Source organism: Bidens hawaiensis, unplaced genomic scaffold (genome assembly GCF_021521415.1).
Source record: "Bidens hawaiensis isolate Kalapana, Puna unplaced genomic scaffold, B.hawaiensis_p1.1 tig00015117_1, whole genome shotgun sequence".
NCBI classification, from domain to species: domain Eukaryota; kingdom Viridiplantae; phylum Streptophyta; class Magnoliopsida; order Asterales; family Asteraceae; genus Bidens; species Bidens hawaiensis.
The window spans coordinates 12,239-27,504 of NW_027492339.1; the positions used below are offsets into that span (position 1 = coordinate 12,239).

At 32.8% G+C, this 15,266-nt stretch overlaps 1 pseudogene across 1 annotated transcript; it reads left to right on the forward strand.

The window, feature by feature from the left end:
* Window positions 1-12,196: 12,196 nt before the first annotated feature.
* LOC143548411 (cyclin-A2-1-like) lies at window positions 12,197-15,266 on the forward strand (annotated as a pseudogene). The gene is made up of 11 exons (XR_013137944.1): window positions 12,197-12,520; window positions 12,754-13,039; window positions 13,181-13,314; window positions 13,598-13,690; window positions 13,829-13,962; window positions 14,042-14,117; window positions 14,193-14,269; window positions 14,406-14,439; window positions 14,525-14,674; window positions 14,756-14,887; window positions 14,965-15,266. The product of XR_013137944.1 is annotated as a cyclin-A2-1-like (transcript).

Consider the following 15,266-nt stretch of genomic DNA (forward strand, 5'->3'; position numbering starts at 1 on the left):
GATCAATTAAATATGTTTCCCACCTTTGTATAATATACACAAAGCAAATTAATGTTATGTGTTATTGTTAATCAAACTTACATTTGCAAATTGCAATGTAGCTTTAACAACAAACCGTCACGTAATTGCGACATCATACAAACTGCTACGTAATTGTCACTATATTTCAAACTTTTTCTAAAATTCTTATTATTTTTCATAACAACAAACCTTCACAAACCCCATTAAAAATATTAATATTAAAGTTAGTGTATATATGCTAGATATATGTGTGTATGTGAGAGAAATGGCCACATCATTAGGTTGCTTCTAGCTTGCTTCTTCAAACATCCTGCAAATTCCATCTTCACAACAAGGAGATTTGTTGACCCGTTCTAGCCAACATGAGCTATAAACTGTGGTAGAAGATACTGATGAGTTAATTGTCCAGGTATTTTGGGTCAATTTTTCTGCAATTTTGGATCAAATTTATGTTGACATGTTATTTTGGGTTACGTTTATTCGACTCAACTGGAGATTTAAGGTGTGAGCCCAGTTCCGGAATCAAGTTAGTTTCAGTTCAAGTGAGCAAATGGGTCAAGGTAGATATTTTTATAAACTAGGAGAGGAGACAGGTTGTTGACATTGATAGAGGCAATGACGCATTGGGTTGCATTCTATATATTTGTTTTCATGTTTTATGTATTTTTGGTTTGGATCATGAGCAATGACATGAATATTAATTGTGTACTTTATAAACATTTTGATTTGATTTATTAGCTGCCATTTAAAGTGAATGTTTTTTGCTGGGATTATGCTAATGTAAAAATCGTCAAAACCGTGTGATACACATCTTACCCCGCCGCAACGTGTCGGGTCACTATACTAGTTTTAATTAATTGACGGGCCATCTGTTCTACTTTATGATTAATTATTAATAACTTAATCAAAACAAAAATTGTTTAATTAAACATGTTAACCAAAACAATAATTATTTATTAAATTTATTTGAAATGAAATGAAATCCAACACCAAAATAGAATGAAAAAGGTCACACTTCTTATGGTATAAGAAAACCTCACATTATATATTCTTTAATTTTTTTAGCGACTATCAAAGCCCAGCCACCCGAGTACATCTATTGACAAACTCACAATTGCAGAAACTCTTGTGACCAGGCCGTCACCAATTCTAAGGCAAACCCACCGTTCAAAAGTCCAACGTGATAAAATCCCCTAACTCACATATAACATTTTATCTTAAATGAGATTCAAACCGACCTCCCTAAAGAAAATCACCGGGTGTCGCTAATATGTTCTCTTTCTATATCATCTTTTTGTTTTTTTCTAGTTAAAATAATTTCCAAATACCAATTTTAATTGCGTTTCCAAGTTATAAAATAAATAAACTTTTTAAAGTAATCATTCCTTTTTCCTTCCCTTTTTTTTTTAAATTCAAACTCATATCTACACACTAAATAATATTTGACCTGGCCCAAACTTTCATGATGGGGATGTGGGTCTTTAATGAAGGATCACTTCATATTTTATTTTATGAAAAAGCAAAAACAGGGTTACACATTATTGGGACATGCATTATTCAGAACATGAAGTTTGATCACACTTTACAAAACATATTCATTTGAAAGAACAAAACTCACTTGTTTCTGGAAATTCGTTGAACTTTTTAAATCTAAAGGCATAACATACAAGCAGCAAACAAAAAGGGTCGCGTGAGGTTGAATTCTTTTATTAGAAACAAATCTTTCTTACGAACTTTTCAAAATTCAAATTGCTAATTTACTATATTTGCCATGAGATCACGAGTATATTTAGATATACATTTATTATTCATTGAAAACTAGATATTAACTGGCTATAAAAAACAAACGGCAAAAAGAGCCAAGAAAAAATACGGCGTTTTCTGTTTTATGGAGATAACTTATTAATCAATTTGGTTTTTTGGTCTTTGATAATACTTTTGGATCGTGCAATAGATTTCGATATATTTTGATGGCTTATTTGAATCGGATACTTTAGAAACTTTATAACACGTATGTGTTTTTTTAATTTGTTTCTAACCTCAAAATAGACCAAAGATACAATATTTAGATGTGACGAGCCAGCATATTGTTTGGATGAAAAGACAAAATGTTTCATGAATCAGTATTATGACCCTGCCAGGGAAGCTTTACCCCCTTGACCATAGTTGTGCGCAGAAGTCGGAAACCATATTACTCTTGACCATGTGTGCGTGTACTCGGCGCAAACAAAGCTTGGTTTTAAGTATTACGTCATGCCACTAAGATCACTAAAATGAAATAAGGATTAAAGCTTGGATCATTCTTAGGAATCATGTTTAACGCACACTTTCAAAAGGTAAACATTTCTTCCCATATGCTAGTTGCTTATCTCAAACTTTACTTTGGGATATTCCACGGTTCAGTTTTGATCTTAGGAAAGAAAGTGAGTAACATTATGAAGATTGTTCGGAATATTGTTCAACTTTAGTAAAAAAGAAATATATTATATACACACAATAAAGCGGCACAAATTCAGGTGATGGAAAGGCATGATTAATTTCTAAAAGAAACCACTTCGGTTAACGACTGGAAAGTAGTTAAACTTGGTTAACGACTTGGTTAAGTAAGGAACTAAACGAAAGAGTGTAGTGTCATGGGGTTGTCGGCTCATGCGACACCATTGGTTGCCTGACGACAAGCCATCTTGTCCGGTTATTGATATTTGTTACTAGTTTCATCCCGAGGGGAGTGGCGCAACATCCAACTAACGGTAGAACCATGTGTGCAAAATGCAAACTACATATGGGGTACATATATATATAGTGGCTAGTAAACTCAAGTTATTACAATTTGAGTAGATATGATATATAAACAAATATTTAACACGTCATACTGGTCTCTTAATTAATCTATACTAGAGTATAACTGAACGATAGAGTGCTAGCAAACCAACCTTACAACACCTGAAAGTATAACCCGAACCTTCTAACGGGTTTCTTTCTTGTTGCAGGCTAGATAATAACGAGGAAGGGCAAGCCCCAGCTCGCAAGGGGCTGAAGACCGCCCTTTCAACACCTTACATGTTTAGACCTATGGTGATCTTGCACACGAATTACCCATCACAACCAGGAGCAGATTTACATGGAACGTAGGGGGTGCACAGGAACCCCCGGTTTCGAAATTATAGTGTAATGTTATATATAAAATTTGGAGTGCACCCCCTTATAAAATTGGAGTGCATCACTTAACACAAATAGAAAACAGGTGCAGCGGTCCAAGGTGTTTGTTGATAGCACTTGTGTTCCGTGTTCGAGCCTTTTTGTTGGATGGTTTTTCATTTATCAATCTTTTTGTGGTTAGCTCTGTTGAAACTTTGAAAGGGAGGCATATGAGTGTTTGAAACTTTTTTATTCTCTCCATATGAACTTGTTGCCATAGGATTTGATTATTTTCAATTAAGAACTTTTAATATCAACCCTTTTAATTCTAGGAAAAATATAAAATAAACCTTTTGTTTTAATTTGAGATTTTAACAACTCTAGGATTAAACATTTAACATCTAGTTTGATTTTAATTTAAACAACTTTATACAAAAACATTTGATATCGATAATCATAACTAACCAAATTGATGAAATAAGTAATATTGTTATTAGATAATGATTTTTAAGTGTTCTACGTTTTCTGACTTTTTGTATATATGTTTTTTTTATGTCCTTACTTTTGGTTTGTTTTATACTTTTAAATTTTATGAAATTTTTTTATGTTATCACTATATAAATAAGTATGCATATACTTTTACAACACCACTAAATAAATAAGTATGAGCGGATTTACCAACTTGTTTTGACCTGACTAGTTATAATGACCCAAATCATCGTCGAATATCTAAAAACAGTGCAACACCTGAAAAAAAAATCCTGGATCCGTCACTGATCACAACTGTATACGATTAAGGAGTAGATGTATAATCTCAAATCTCCAACAGAATGAAAACCACAACCTATTTATGTAACTTATTTTCTAGTTTAATAAAAACCAGGTTATTGACCCGCGTATAACACGGGTGAAAATGCAGACGTCAAATACAGACCCATATGGGATGTTTGGGTGAGCTTTTAAATTTTGCTTATTTGCTTATTTTATTTTTAAAAAGCAAAAGGTGTTTCATAAAGCTCCCCAAAAAAGCTTCAAAATGAAGTTTTTTATAAGTGCTTTTGCTTATTATTTATGAACAAGCGAGAAGTTAATACATATATTTTTATGTACCATCAACACTATCATAAAAAAAGATTTGGTTATGAATCTACATGCTAGTTATATAATACACGATTAACGTTAATGTACTCGTAAGTCGTGAATTCACTTACCAAAACCTAAGGAGATGCGGATAACACACTTACAATCATCACCTAGTCAAACGCGATATATAAATCATGCAAATCATTAAACCACCAGATAGCTTCCTCGGCAAGTTTCGTATATAGCTTAACGAATACGACTCACTTCACTATCGTTGTTCTTTTGACCCTGAAACCTGAAAAGTGAAAACCAACAAAATATCGTCATATTGATTTTTTTTTTTAAAGTGAAGAATAAAATGAATCACAAACCTGTTAATGTTTTAGAGGTCCCACATTTATTCTACGGTTAGTCCTGGTTGTCAACTATTATATAGTAGCAAGAAAACTTCAGTTATGTTTATGGATTTCTTATAAACTATTTATAAATGGTTTTTTTTTTCCAGTTCGGTTCGGTTTTGGTTGACTGCAAAACCGAAACCAAACCAAAAAATCAATTTTTGAAGAAACATAAAACCAAAGCATCAGTTTTCCATTGGGGTCGGTTATTTTAGTCGGTAAGGGCTCAGTTGATGTTCAGAGCTTATTACTTTACCAAAGGTGATGTCACACTTGGTCAGGAACTGAACACAAACGGGCCGCCTGAACCAACCGAAACCTGTATGGGGCAAACCGTGGTCACCTTGCAAAGCACTTTCCCACCAGTTGGACCAACCGAATAACATTATTAAGTAACAAAAATCATTTACATATTAGTCTTTCAATAAAACTCTTGATATAATTACTTGCAGTTAATTCTATTGTCCGATCTGAAAATTTTGATATTATTTCCATTACATGTAATATTTGTTATTTTCTGAAATAACCAAACATACCTTTTGTGGTTCTAGTGATGGCCTTATCATCAAAAGGTATGTCCGCAACGGACAAGTCAATATGAATCATCTCTTCTTCCATGATCTTAAATTTGTTAAAATTATATTATAATACTTTATTACAATTAAATATTTGTATATAGTTGTTCAATAATAGTTTTCTAATGTGTGTTTATTTTGTTTGTAGACGAGTTGTTGAAACACATTATTGGGCTTGGATGGCTTTAGCTACCGGACTTGATTGTGAGAAGACTTCATAGGCTTGGATGGTTTAATTGGACATGGGCTCATGCATTTGAATGTGTTCAAGAGTTTGTTGCAACAAACTTAAATATAAAAATAGAACGAGAGTTAGGTTTATTATACATACATTTGAGATATTACTTTACAACTGTAGTAGATCTCGTATCCTCTGGTTCTACAGCCGGTTAGAGTTAACTGCTTGGTATTATATAACAAGTGTATTGTATTCAGATTATTGGGATGATGATTTGAATATCTTCTTGGTTGTTTTCGATTACTTTCTTCAATTGTTTGAAGTATTGTTCTGTAATATTTGGGGTTTCTTGTTGAAGAAAGAAGATTTTAGTTTTGTGACAAAATTGTTATTTTTGAGACAATAAATGTATTTCCTAGTAATGAAATGCACACAAATGATAAAAATATATAAATTGAAGTTTAAGCATAAGAAAAGGTATAAATTTTCCTTGAAGTAGACCACGTCTTCCCGCAGCCCTTAAATCATTAACCAAGTTAAAATACTTTTTAACTCCAGAATTATCAAACAACTCATCATTCAGTTTCAATCTATCAACAACATTAACCAATAAACAGAAAACTCAAATTACGTAATATCTATTATAATAAGTAGATAAACATATAACAAGACATAAGAAAAATACCGCTTTGCCATCTAATTTCGCAGTAGCAACAAAAGTTTTTGAAGTAGCCAAAATATTCCAATGTGAAGTACACATTTAAGATGAATTATTCTCTGAATGTGCAGTTAAAGAAAATAAACAATAACAAATAAACAAAAAAAAAAAAAAGATAATAAAAGAGCAACAATTTAGGTGAAGTAAAGTTAAGAAGTACCTTTAGAGTTTAAATTTTCATTAATTTAACTGAAAAAGAACAATGTTATTAACTATATGAGTAGCAATTTTCAATACCAATATAGATGAGATAATATATTACTTTCAAAATCTTTTTTTTTTTAACTCTATTACTATATCCCAATGATTTTAATATATAAGAATGCATTTTTTTAACTCTATTACTATATCCCAATCGAATGCAATTTTCATTAATGGTTATTTCTTGTTTACAATTGTTTAAAACTTATGATAGGCTTAAAACAGAATATATTTGAGAGGGGTAAAATGGTCATAAACTTAGCCGAGGGTCATAAACCCATATTGTTCTTATTTTGATATCCTTTGTAGTATATGTCTGCACAAAGAAGCATTGAAAACGCTAATCTTATCAATATAAATCATATATATCAACCCGTGAAGATGTTAATACATGAATGCTTGAATTTGGATCGACAAATAGAATCAAACATCTGAGTTTGGCTCGTTTATAACCCCATATCCATTTGGTGTGGGTTTCCAAACAAAAATTCATATATAAGTTCTATCAGGCATTTCATCGAACACCAACCGGGCATCAAAGTTAGAGCACCATTTTTGCAGAAAAGATGAAAATTATGAAAAATAAACACACACTGTCGTGACAAATCAAAATAGCAAATCATAGAATACAAACTGCCGTAATGCAGAATTTGAAAGAAAATTGTAAATTACCATCAAAATTAGGGTTTATTAATGGAGAAATGTGAGTTATGTACTTGGTTAATTTCCGACCAAAAACTTCCTTATTTTACCTTTTTTTATTCATTTCTATCTAGTTTGGATCACATTAGTTGATGCAACCCATCTGAGGATGATAACGGGCCGGGTATTGCTAATCTCATACACGTATCTGGTTATAAATTTCAGTCCCATACCCGTCCCATTACCCGCTGGGTATGTCTCGGATAATTACCCATCGGGTATCGAGTATATCCGCAGGTAACGGTTATACCCATTAGATTGTTAAAAAAAATTCGTTATGATTTTTAAGTAAATTTTTTACCATTATAGTTATCGTATATATTTTTATTTATATATAAACTGTTACAGTTAAAATATGACACACTACATATATAAACGCTATCATAAATAAATAATAATACTATAACTTTTGTATAACTTTACGTATAAACTTAATAACATATAAAACATAAATAATACTTTTTAATACATATCTTAAATACAAAAGGTTAAGAAAAAATGAAATTAATAATAAACAGTTTTTGGGTTTTTATTTCGGGTATATAGTTCGGGTAAACAGGTATGTCTTTTAAGGTAATCGGGCCGGGTATTACCAATCCCATACCCGGCCCGTACCCGCAAAAAATTCTAATCATATACCCGTCCCTATACCTGTCGGGCTTCGGGTATACCTGTCTTGAATGCTTCGAGTTTCGAAGATACCCATCGGGTTCGGATTATTTTGCCATCCCTAAACCCATCCGGGTGCAGATGCAGCTAAATAATACTAGTGCCATGTGATTGACACTATATATTTTTAAAGATGGCATCGTTGTATCATCGAATTCTGTTTCAAAAAGTTCAGAGTTGTTTAAATTTCTAGCCCATTGAAACTTAAATGCTGGGCTAGTTTTGTTTGTGTAGAACAATTTGTGTTAAAGTTTGGATGTTTAATTATGATAGATATTCGAAAATCCAAATATAGTCACGCGAGTAAAAATAACTCAAACTTCCCCTAGCAAATAAAAAGGAATAACTCAGATCCAAAGCCTATTAATGTTAGTCGATCTTTTCATCTATAGCTTATATAATTTTTAGCTTTTTTTAACAAAATAAGTTTAACTTGATATTTGGTTTAGCTTTTTAAGCTTATGTTTATAAGCTTATATACGCTAATTTAAAAAAGCTTATTTGAAAATGGTTTTTTAGCTTATTTGATTAATCTTATTTGTGTAAAGGTGTAAGTTACTCATTTGTCTCAAATGGTAGTGGATTAATACTTATTGAAGCAACTTATTACTCTAACAAATTAAATAATGGTGGATTGAACAACTTACTATCAATTTGTAAAATATAAGCTAATCCAAATACTTAAAAAGAGCTTATCAAATAATAGAAAATAAGCTATAAGATACTTTAAAATATAAGCATAAGCCAAAAAAATAAAAGCTAGGCCAAACACCCTCTAAATAAGTATTTGAGTATCTTACTTTAACCATTCAAGCTAGAGATCATTGGATAACCGGTGTGAAGTTTAAAAGAAGATATTAAAGAAAAATATATGAAACCCGAATTTTGATGGTAACCCATAATTTTGATTTTTGACAGAATTAAGTATTGACTTTAGGGATGGCAATGAGCCGGGTTTAGGTATTCCCAAACCCATACCCGGTTATAAAAGTCCATCATAAATCCGTCGGGTTTTAATCGGGTAATTACCCGTCGGGTTTCGGGGTTTCCCATCGGTTTTTCTATCGGGTTTTGACAAAATACCTGTCGGGTATACCCGGCTCAAAACCTGTCGGGTTTCTACTGGGGTTTTGACAAAATATAACTAATCAATTACAAAGATGGTTACCATAAAGATAAAATATCTCAAATAATTGACATAAACAAGTTTCAACAAATAACATATCTAGAATATAGTATATATAATATAATAAGCTATATCGTGTTTAATTGTCATCCCTGATCGACTTTCTTCATTTAAACCCAAAAAACAAGTGATCAAAGAAGTATAAAAAATATATATATATTGTTACTTAATAAAGTAATGGGAATTAATCTATCTATTATATATCGTAATCATGATTATAAATATAATATGTATCAAGGTATCCTCCCAATATCTTGTCCCACCTATGTTTCTTTCTACTTGTTAATCTCAATCTCGAACTAACGGATCCAATAATTAATTAGTCCACCGCCGTCACCTGAAACGAGATCTGACAGATTCCTATTAAATTAAATTAAATTAAATACTTGGATACTTAATATTTATGAGTCCATGGGAGGGGTGACGTCATCGATCGCTGCCAAGTTCGCCTTCTTCCCACCTTCTCCGCCGTAGTACACGGTGGAAGCCGACGGTGGAGCATTATTTATTCCGGAGGTTCCCCGGCGGGAAGGTGTGGAGGTGGATGTGCTGAAGCTTCGGACTAAAAGAGGAAACGACGTCGTTACTGTACATATTAAACAATATATGTATATGATAATTAATAAATTAACAAAATAACTAAATAATATGTATTATATATTAAATTTTAATTGAAAAACATATAGTAAACGAGCCGTGCTCGAGCTTGAAAAACTACTCACGAGCGGAGCTCGAGCTTTATAAATAAAGATCGAAACGAGCTAAGCTCGATCTCTATGTAAACTAAAAGTGCCGAGCTCGAGCCCGGCTCGTTTGCACCCCTCATCCTAAATAATTTCATAAACCACCTTTACATGTACTCCTATATCTTGAATAATTTAAAAGAAACATACTTTATCACCACATCATGTTCTTAAGAGAAAAAAAAATTATACTTAAACAATAATTAAAAACTTAATAACGTACAAAACAAATATGTTAATAGACTAATAATAATAACTTTCTCAAGTTCGAAACCTGACTAGCTCACTCAATGGGGTTTCTATAGTATAGGTTTCACCGTTGGTGAGTCGTACTTAAAACGTCCACATCAATATAAACGATTAACATCTTGTTTCAGAAGGTCTCACCCGGATATCAAAGTGGTTCCAAACACCGTTAAAATAAACTAGGTTGTTACCCCGCGCCGGGCTATTCTGTTGGTCGAGCGTCGTTTTCGTAAGTTGTCGCAAATTCGGTTGGTATCGGCTACGTTCTTTAGGGTATCGAAATTAAACCCAAAAAATAATTCTTCAAAATAACGTATTTAAAACAAAGTAAAAGACGAAATATCAAATCACCTTATTTTTTCGTTGGTTGATCTGGTATGAAATCTATTTAAAAAAACCAAAAGAAAACCATAAAAAACAAAAACAAAAAAAAAAGAAAAAAGAAAACCACAACAAACAAAAATACAAAAAAAATGACTTAGATAAGGTTTTAAATCAAAACATCCGGGTTAAAACAATACAACATCACCACCACAACAGCTTCCTATTTGTTACTTTGATTACTTTCAAATAAATAAATAATTAAACAAATTTTGAAATATTCAAAAAAAAAATAATTTAGTGACTACCATATAATAGCAAAATTAGCAACTGATTGGACCAACGACAAAAATGATGTAGCATGAGGTTTTCCTTTAATGATGACATTAATGAGTGTCGTATATTTGTTAGCAAGCAATCGTAGCGGAAGAAGTGAAAAAAGGAGTGGAAATAACAAATTTGACAAGTTTGAACTGTATTGCCTCTATCCCGCTCCTCAACTACTCACTGACACTCAATATATATATATATATATATATATCTGTTTCTCTCTCACACGCTTTCTTTCTTTCTTTCTTTCTTTCTTTCTTTCTGTCAATCTCTATTGTATAACAATGGAGCCCTAGCTAGCTCGCACTCTTCTATCCTGTCCAGACGCCATTGTTAATCTCGCCGACCTCTATCACTGTGAGCTCAAAATTACATACACTTTCACCTTCAAAATCAAAATGCAGATTATATTATATTATTTTACTTTTACGAATTGAATCGGTTGTTGAATCCGCATTGTGTCTAACATTTATCAGCTCCATAAATCTGTGATAATCTGTAATCTGTAATTTTATCCATTGACTTAGGTTTTCACTTTTGATATGCGGTTTTCAAATAAGATCCAATTATTTTTTGTTTATGTGTGTGTTGCTAATTCAATTTTGTGAGATGAATAAAACCTAATTAAGTAATTAGCTGCTTTGACTAACTAACAATAGCAGAGTACTGACGCTCCTTATATACACACACACACACACACACACACACACACACATACATATATATATATATATTATTTTTTGGTAACGAACATTTTTGTTGCTCTTCTCTTTTGTTTTGTACTTGATTCAATTATTTAAATACTCTTTGAACAGTAGTATTAATTCATTATTTAAATATTCTTTGAACAGTAGTATTAATTCATATAGATTATAGTGAATGTAATGTGTTTGTGAACTGTATCTTTTTGTATTTGGATAATTCTGATTGAAAATTTGAGGCTTCTTGATTTCTTAGGATCTTGAGATCCACCTTGTGTAAGGATTTTGATTCTATAATCTTCATTCACTACTCATTTCGCCACTGCGGTCATAGAGTTTTTATAATAAGTCTTTTTTGCTTTTGACTCTAATTTGATTTCTATGTATTAGCAGATGCACAACTACATTTATATACATAAAGTAGAGTTCTGCAGTGATACATAAAAGATTTCGTTTAAGGTTTCTCTTTTTGTATCCTGGGCTTGTTGGTTTCGGTTTTCAACAGTTCCGTGCTAACAAATTAAGAATTACAGGAATTTGCTATCAATAATTGGTAGTACTGATTCATTATACTGTTGTTGAAGAAAGTTGATACGAGAATAGTAATTTTTTTTAATGCAGCTTTGTTTGTATGCTATTAGTATGTTTAGGGATTGTCATAGGTAATAACTCAATGGTTTCGCTGATGATTTTTATTTCACTTATACCGTATTGATAATGTCTTAGCTGTTATTTCTGGATTGTTATGATAATTGATATGCAATGTCTACTTAGGAACAAAATGGACCAATAACCTGTTTAATTGTTCTGTTTCTACTACTAATACTAGAATAAGATGGTAAAATGTGGGTCATTGTTCTTTCATACATTAGTATGTTCAAACGTTTTTCAGTTTTTACACAGTTACACATTAGTGTAAATAGTTGCTAACTTCAATGTGAATGATTTAGCTGCAGCACTCATGGAAAGCAAGTTAGTCTAACATCATGCACTGATCTTCTTCAAGGCAAAGAGACATGAACATAGAAAATGTACCCGCTGCTAACATCCAAGGGCCAACTGGACGAGTTACTAGAGCACGTGCAAAAACATTGGGGGCATCAGGTGGTTTGCCACCACTGCACCATGTGGTGAAACAGGATCACAAGCGGGCCCTTCAACCCAAAACCAAAAGAACATCATCAGATGTCAAGTCTGCTAATGTTGTTGCTCCTATTGTCCAAGCGAAGAGAAGGGCTGTTCTTAGTGACATCACTAATAACTCATTTGACGAATCCAGCATAAAAGTGCCCAATGGACATAAAGTGCAGGTACATGCTTGTAGCAGTTTTCAGTTGATAAAATTAAAACTACTATCGAGCCGGGGGTCTCACCGAAAGCAGCCTCTCTATCCTTATAGGGTAGAGGTAAGGCTGTCTACATCTTACCCTCTTCAGACCCTACCATAGCTTTGCTATTGGTGGGATATACTGAGTACGATGATGATGATGGATAGCATGAAAGAAACATATTTGTTTATTTTTTTAAGTTTGCCTGTTGTCAGATTAGCAAGCGGGTCAAACGATGCGCTGTCAAGAAGAATGACAGGGGGTCACAATCTATGCTTGTGGGCCTTCCGATTCAGAAGAGAAAGGCAGAAGCAGCTGAAAACATAACCATACAGGCTACAAATGAAATATGTGAAGCAAATTCACAGCTAAAATCAGAAAATGATAAAGCAATCCAATTACATGTATACAAAAATTCAAGTATTGGAAGTATGCAAGATTTGAATCTTGCTAATAGGATATCCAACAAACATTCTGGACTTGGAAGCTCATCACAGAAGGGTCAGATTATTTGTTTAAATTTGAATCTTGTTAATTGGTTTTTATTTAGCTTTTACTATATAAACCTAAAGGCATGCTGCCCTTTCCCCTTTTGCATGCTATTAACTTCTTCAAGCAACATCTTATTGTTGTATCATGCAGGAGAACACACAATTACTAGAGCAGTGGAAGCTTCAAATGATGAGTCCATTGTTGACATTGATTCTATGCACACAGGTCCTCAAAGGTGCAGCTTATATGCTGCAGAAATATATGCCACTTTACGTGCCACAGAGGTCTGAAATATGAATAGCTGTTGACATCCATTCATTGGTTAATACCTCCTTTGCCTATAATTTTTTGTGTTCTCAAAAAACCGACCAAACATTTATTAAAGTGCACCGTTTCTTGATCATAATAAATCGGTTTACTCGATGCATAATTTTGGTTTACACTTAGTAGATGAAATAAGTTTTTATCTGTAAAGTAGTTCTTTCGTTTATGTTCACTCGTGTGCGTATTTGTTTTTCTCTTCTTTTCTTTTTTACCTACTATATGAAGTACCTGCTTCACCTACAGCTTAAGTGGAGGCATTCGACTGATTATATGAAAACCGTGCAGCAGGAAATCACACAACAAATGCGAAGCATTCTTATAGACTGGCTTTTGGAGGTTAGTTCTTGAAAACAATGAAATGTAGATATTATCATTAGTGTCTTACCATTATATTGCCTTAAAGTTTTTAATATGCATATAACCTTATAATCTTCAGTCAGTTGTTAATTACTAGAGTTTGAACTCTGTATGTAGGTCTGTGAAGAATATGGCTTAGCTTCAGAAACATTTTACCTAACAGTTGCTCTAACCGATATTTATCTTTCCAAGAAATGCATTGGAAAACGAAGACTCCAATTGATCGGTATAACTAGCATGCTTATTGCCTCGTGAGTTCTCTTCTTTTTACCCTATTAAGATACATAAAACTTCTAGAAAGTTTTATAAATCGTCTTCATATGTTTTAAGGAAGTATGAAGAAATTTGTGCACCACGCGTTGCAGAATTCTGTTTAATTACTGACAGCACCTACACAAGAGCAGAGGTATATTAAGCAAGTCTTCTAATTAGTATCGTAACATAAAGAACTTATTTTAATAGCTAAATATAAACCTAGCAGGTATTGGAAATGGAGCATCAAATACTGGATGCATTGAGCTTTCAACTTTCTGTTCCAACTATCAAAAAGTTCCTGAGGTTGTAGTCTTCATCTATATCATATTTTGTACTTTATATGGGTCCCACATCACAAGGGTGGTGATTCCTGACATGACAAGAAACTAATATGGTTGTCGGTTGTCATAGATGCTAAATTATTCAATTTCATTTTCAGGAGATTTCTTTTAGCAGCACAAAGTTCTTACAAGGTAAATGAATATAATGTCTAGGAATAATTTGCAACAAACAAAAACTATGAAATTGAACAATGGAATAAATTGCATTTAACTACAGGCTCCAGTTATAGAATTGAAATTCTTGGCGAACTATTTAGCAGAGCTAACTCAAACCGAGTACAGTTTTATAAAATTCCTACCATCACTCATCGCTGCCTCGTCTGTATACTTAGCCAAATGGACACTTGATCAAGATGAAGATCCATGGGTCAGTATTACTATTTAGATACTTGTGGGTGTGTATTGTCATGGTCATTATATGAATATCATAATGGACCTTCACTTGCAGAATGCTACGCTAGAATATTATACTAATTACAAGGCACCGGAGCTAAAAGATACAGTTCTGGCCCTCCAAGAATTGCAACTTAACAATGCCAGCCCTCTCCATGCTATACGCCGAAAGTACAAGCAACAAAAGGTAAATGACTAAATACCCTTGTAAATTACTAGTTGGACTATGTTATGGTCTAGTAATCATTATTTTAATTTTGGTAGTACAAAGGTGTTGCAACATTAATCTCCCAAAAGCCTGTGAAACCGCTGTTGTAATGTTCATGCTGCTGATGTTTGGAGAACAATGAGATTAATTATTTGCTGGATCTTCTTGCCACATTCATTTTCTGAGATTAATTATTTGCGTGGATCTTCTTGCCACATTCAATTTTTTTGGCTCCATGCTGTAAGTGGTAATTAATCACTTGTTGTAACCAGATTCTGGTACTTTGTAGCTGTTTCCATAATGTCACACCTGTAAGACATTTTATGTACCTTATATATCCTGGAGAGTACACCTGGGA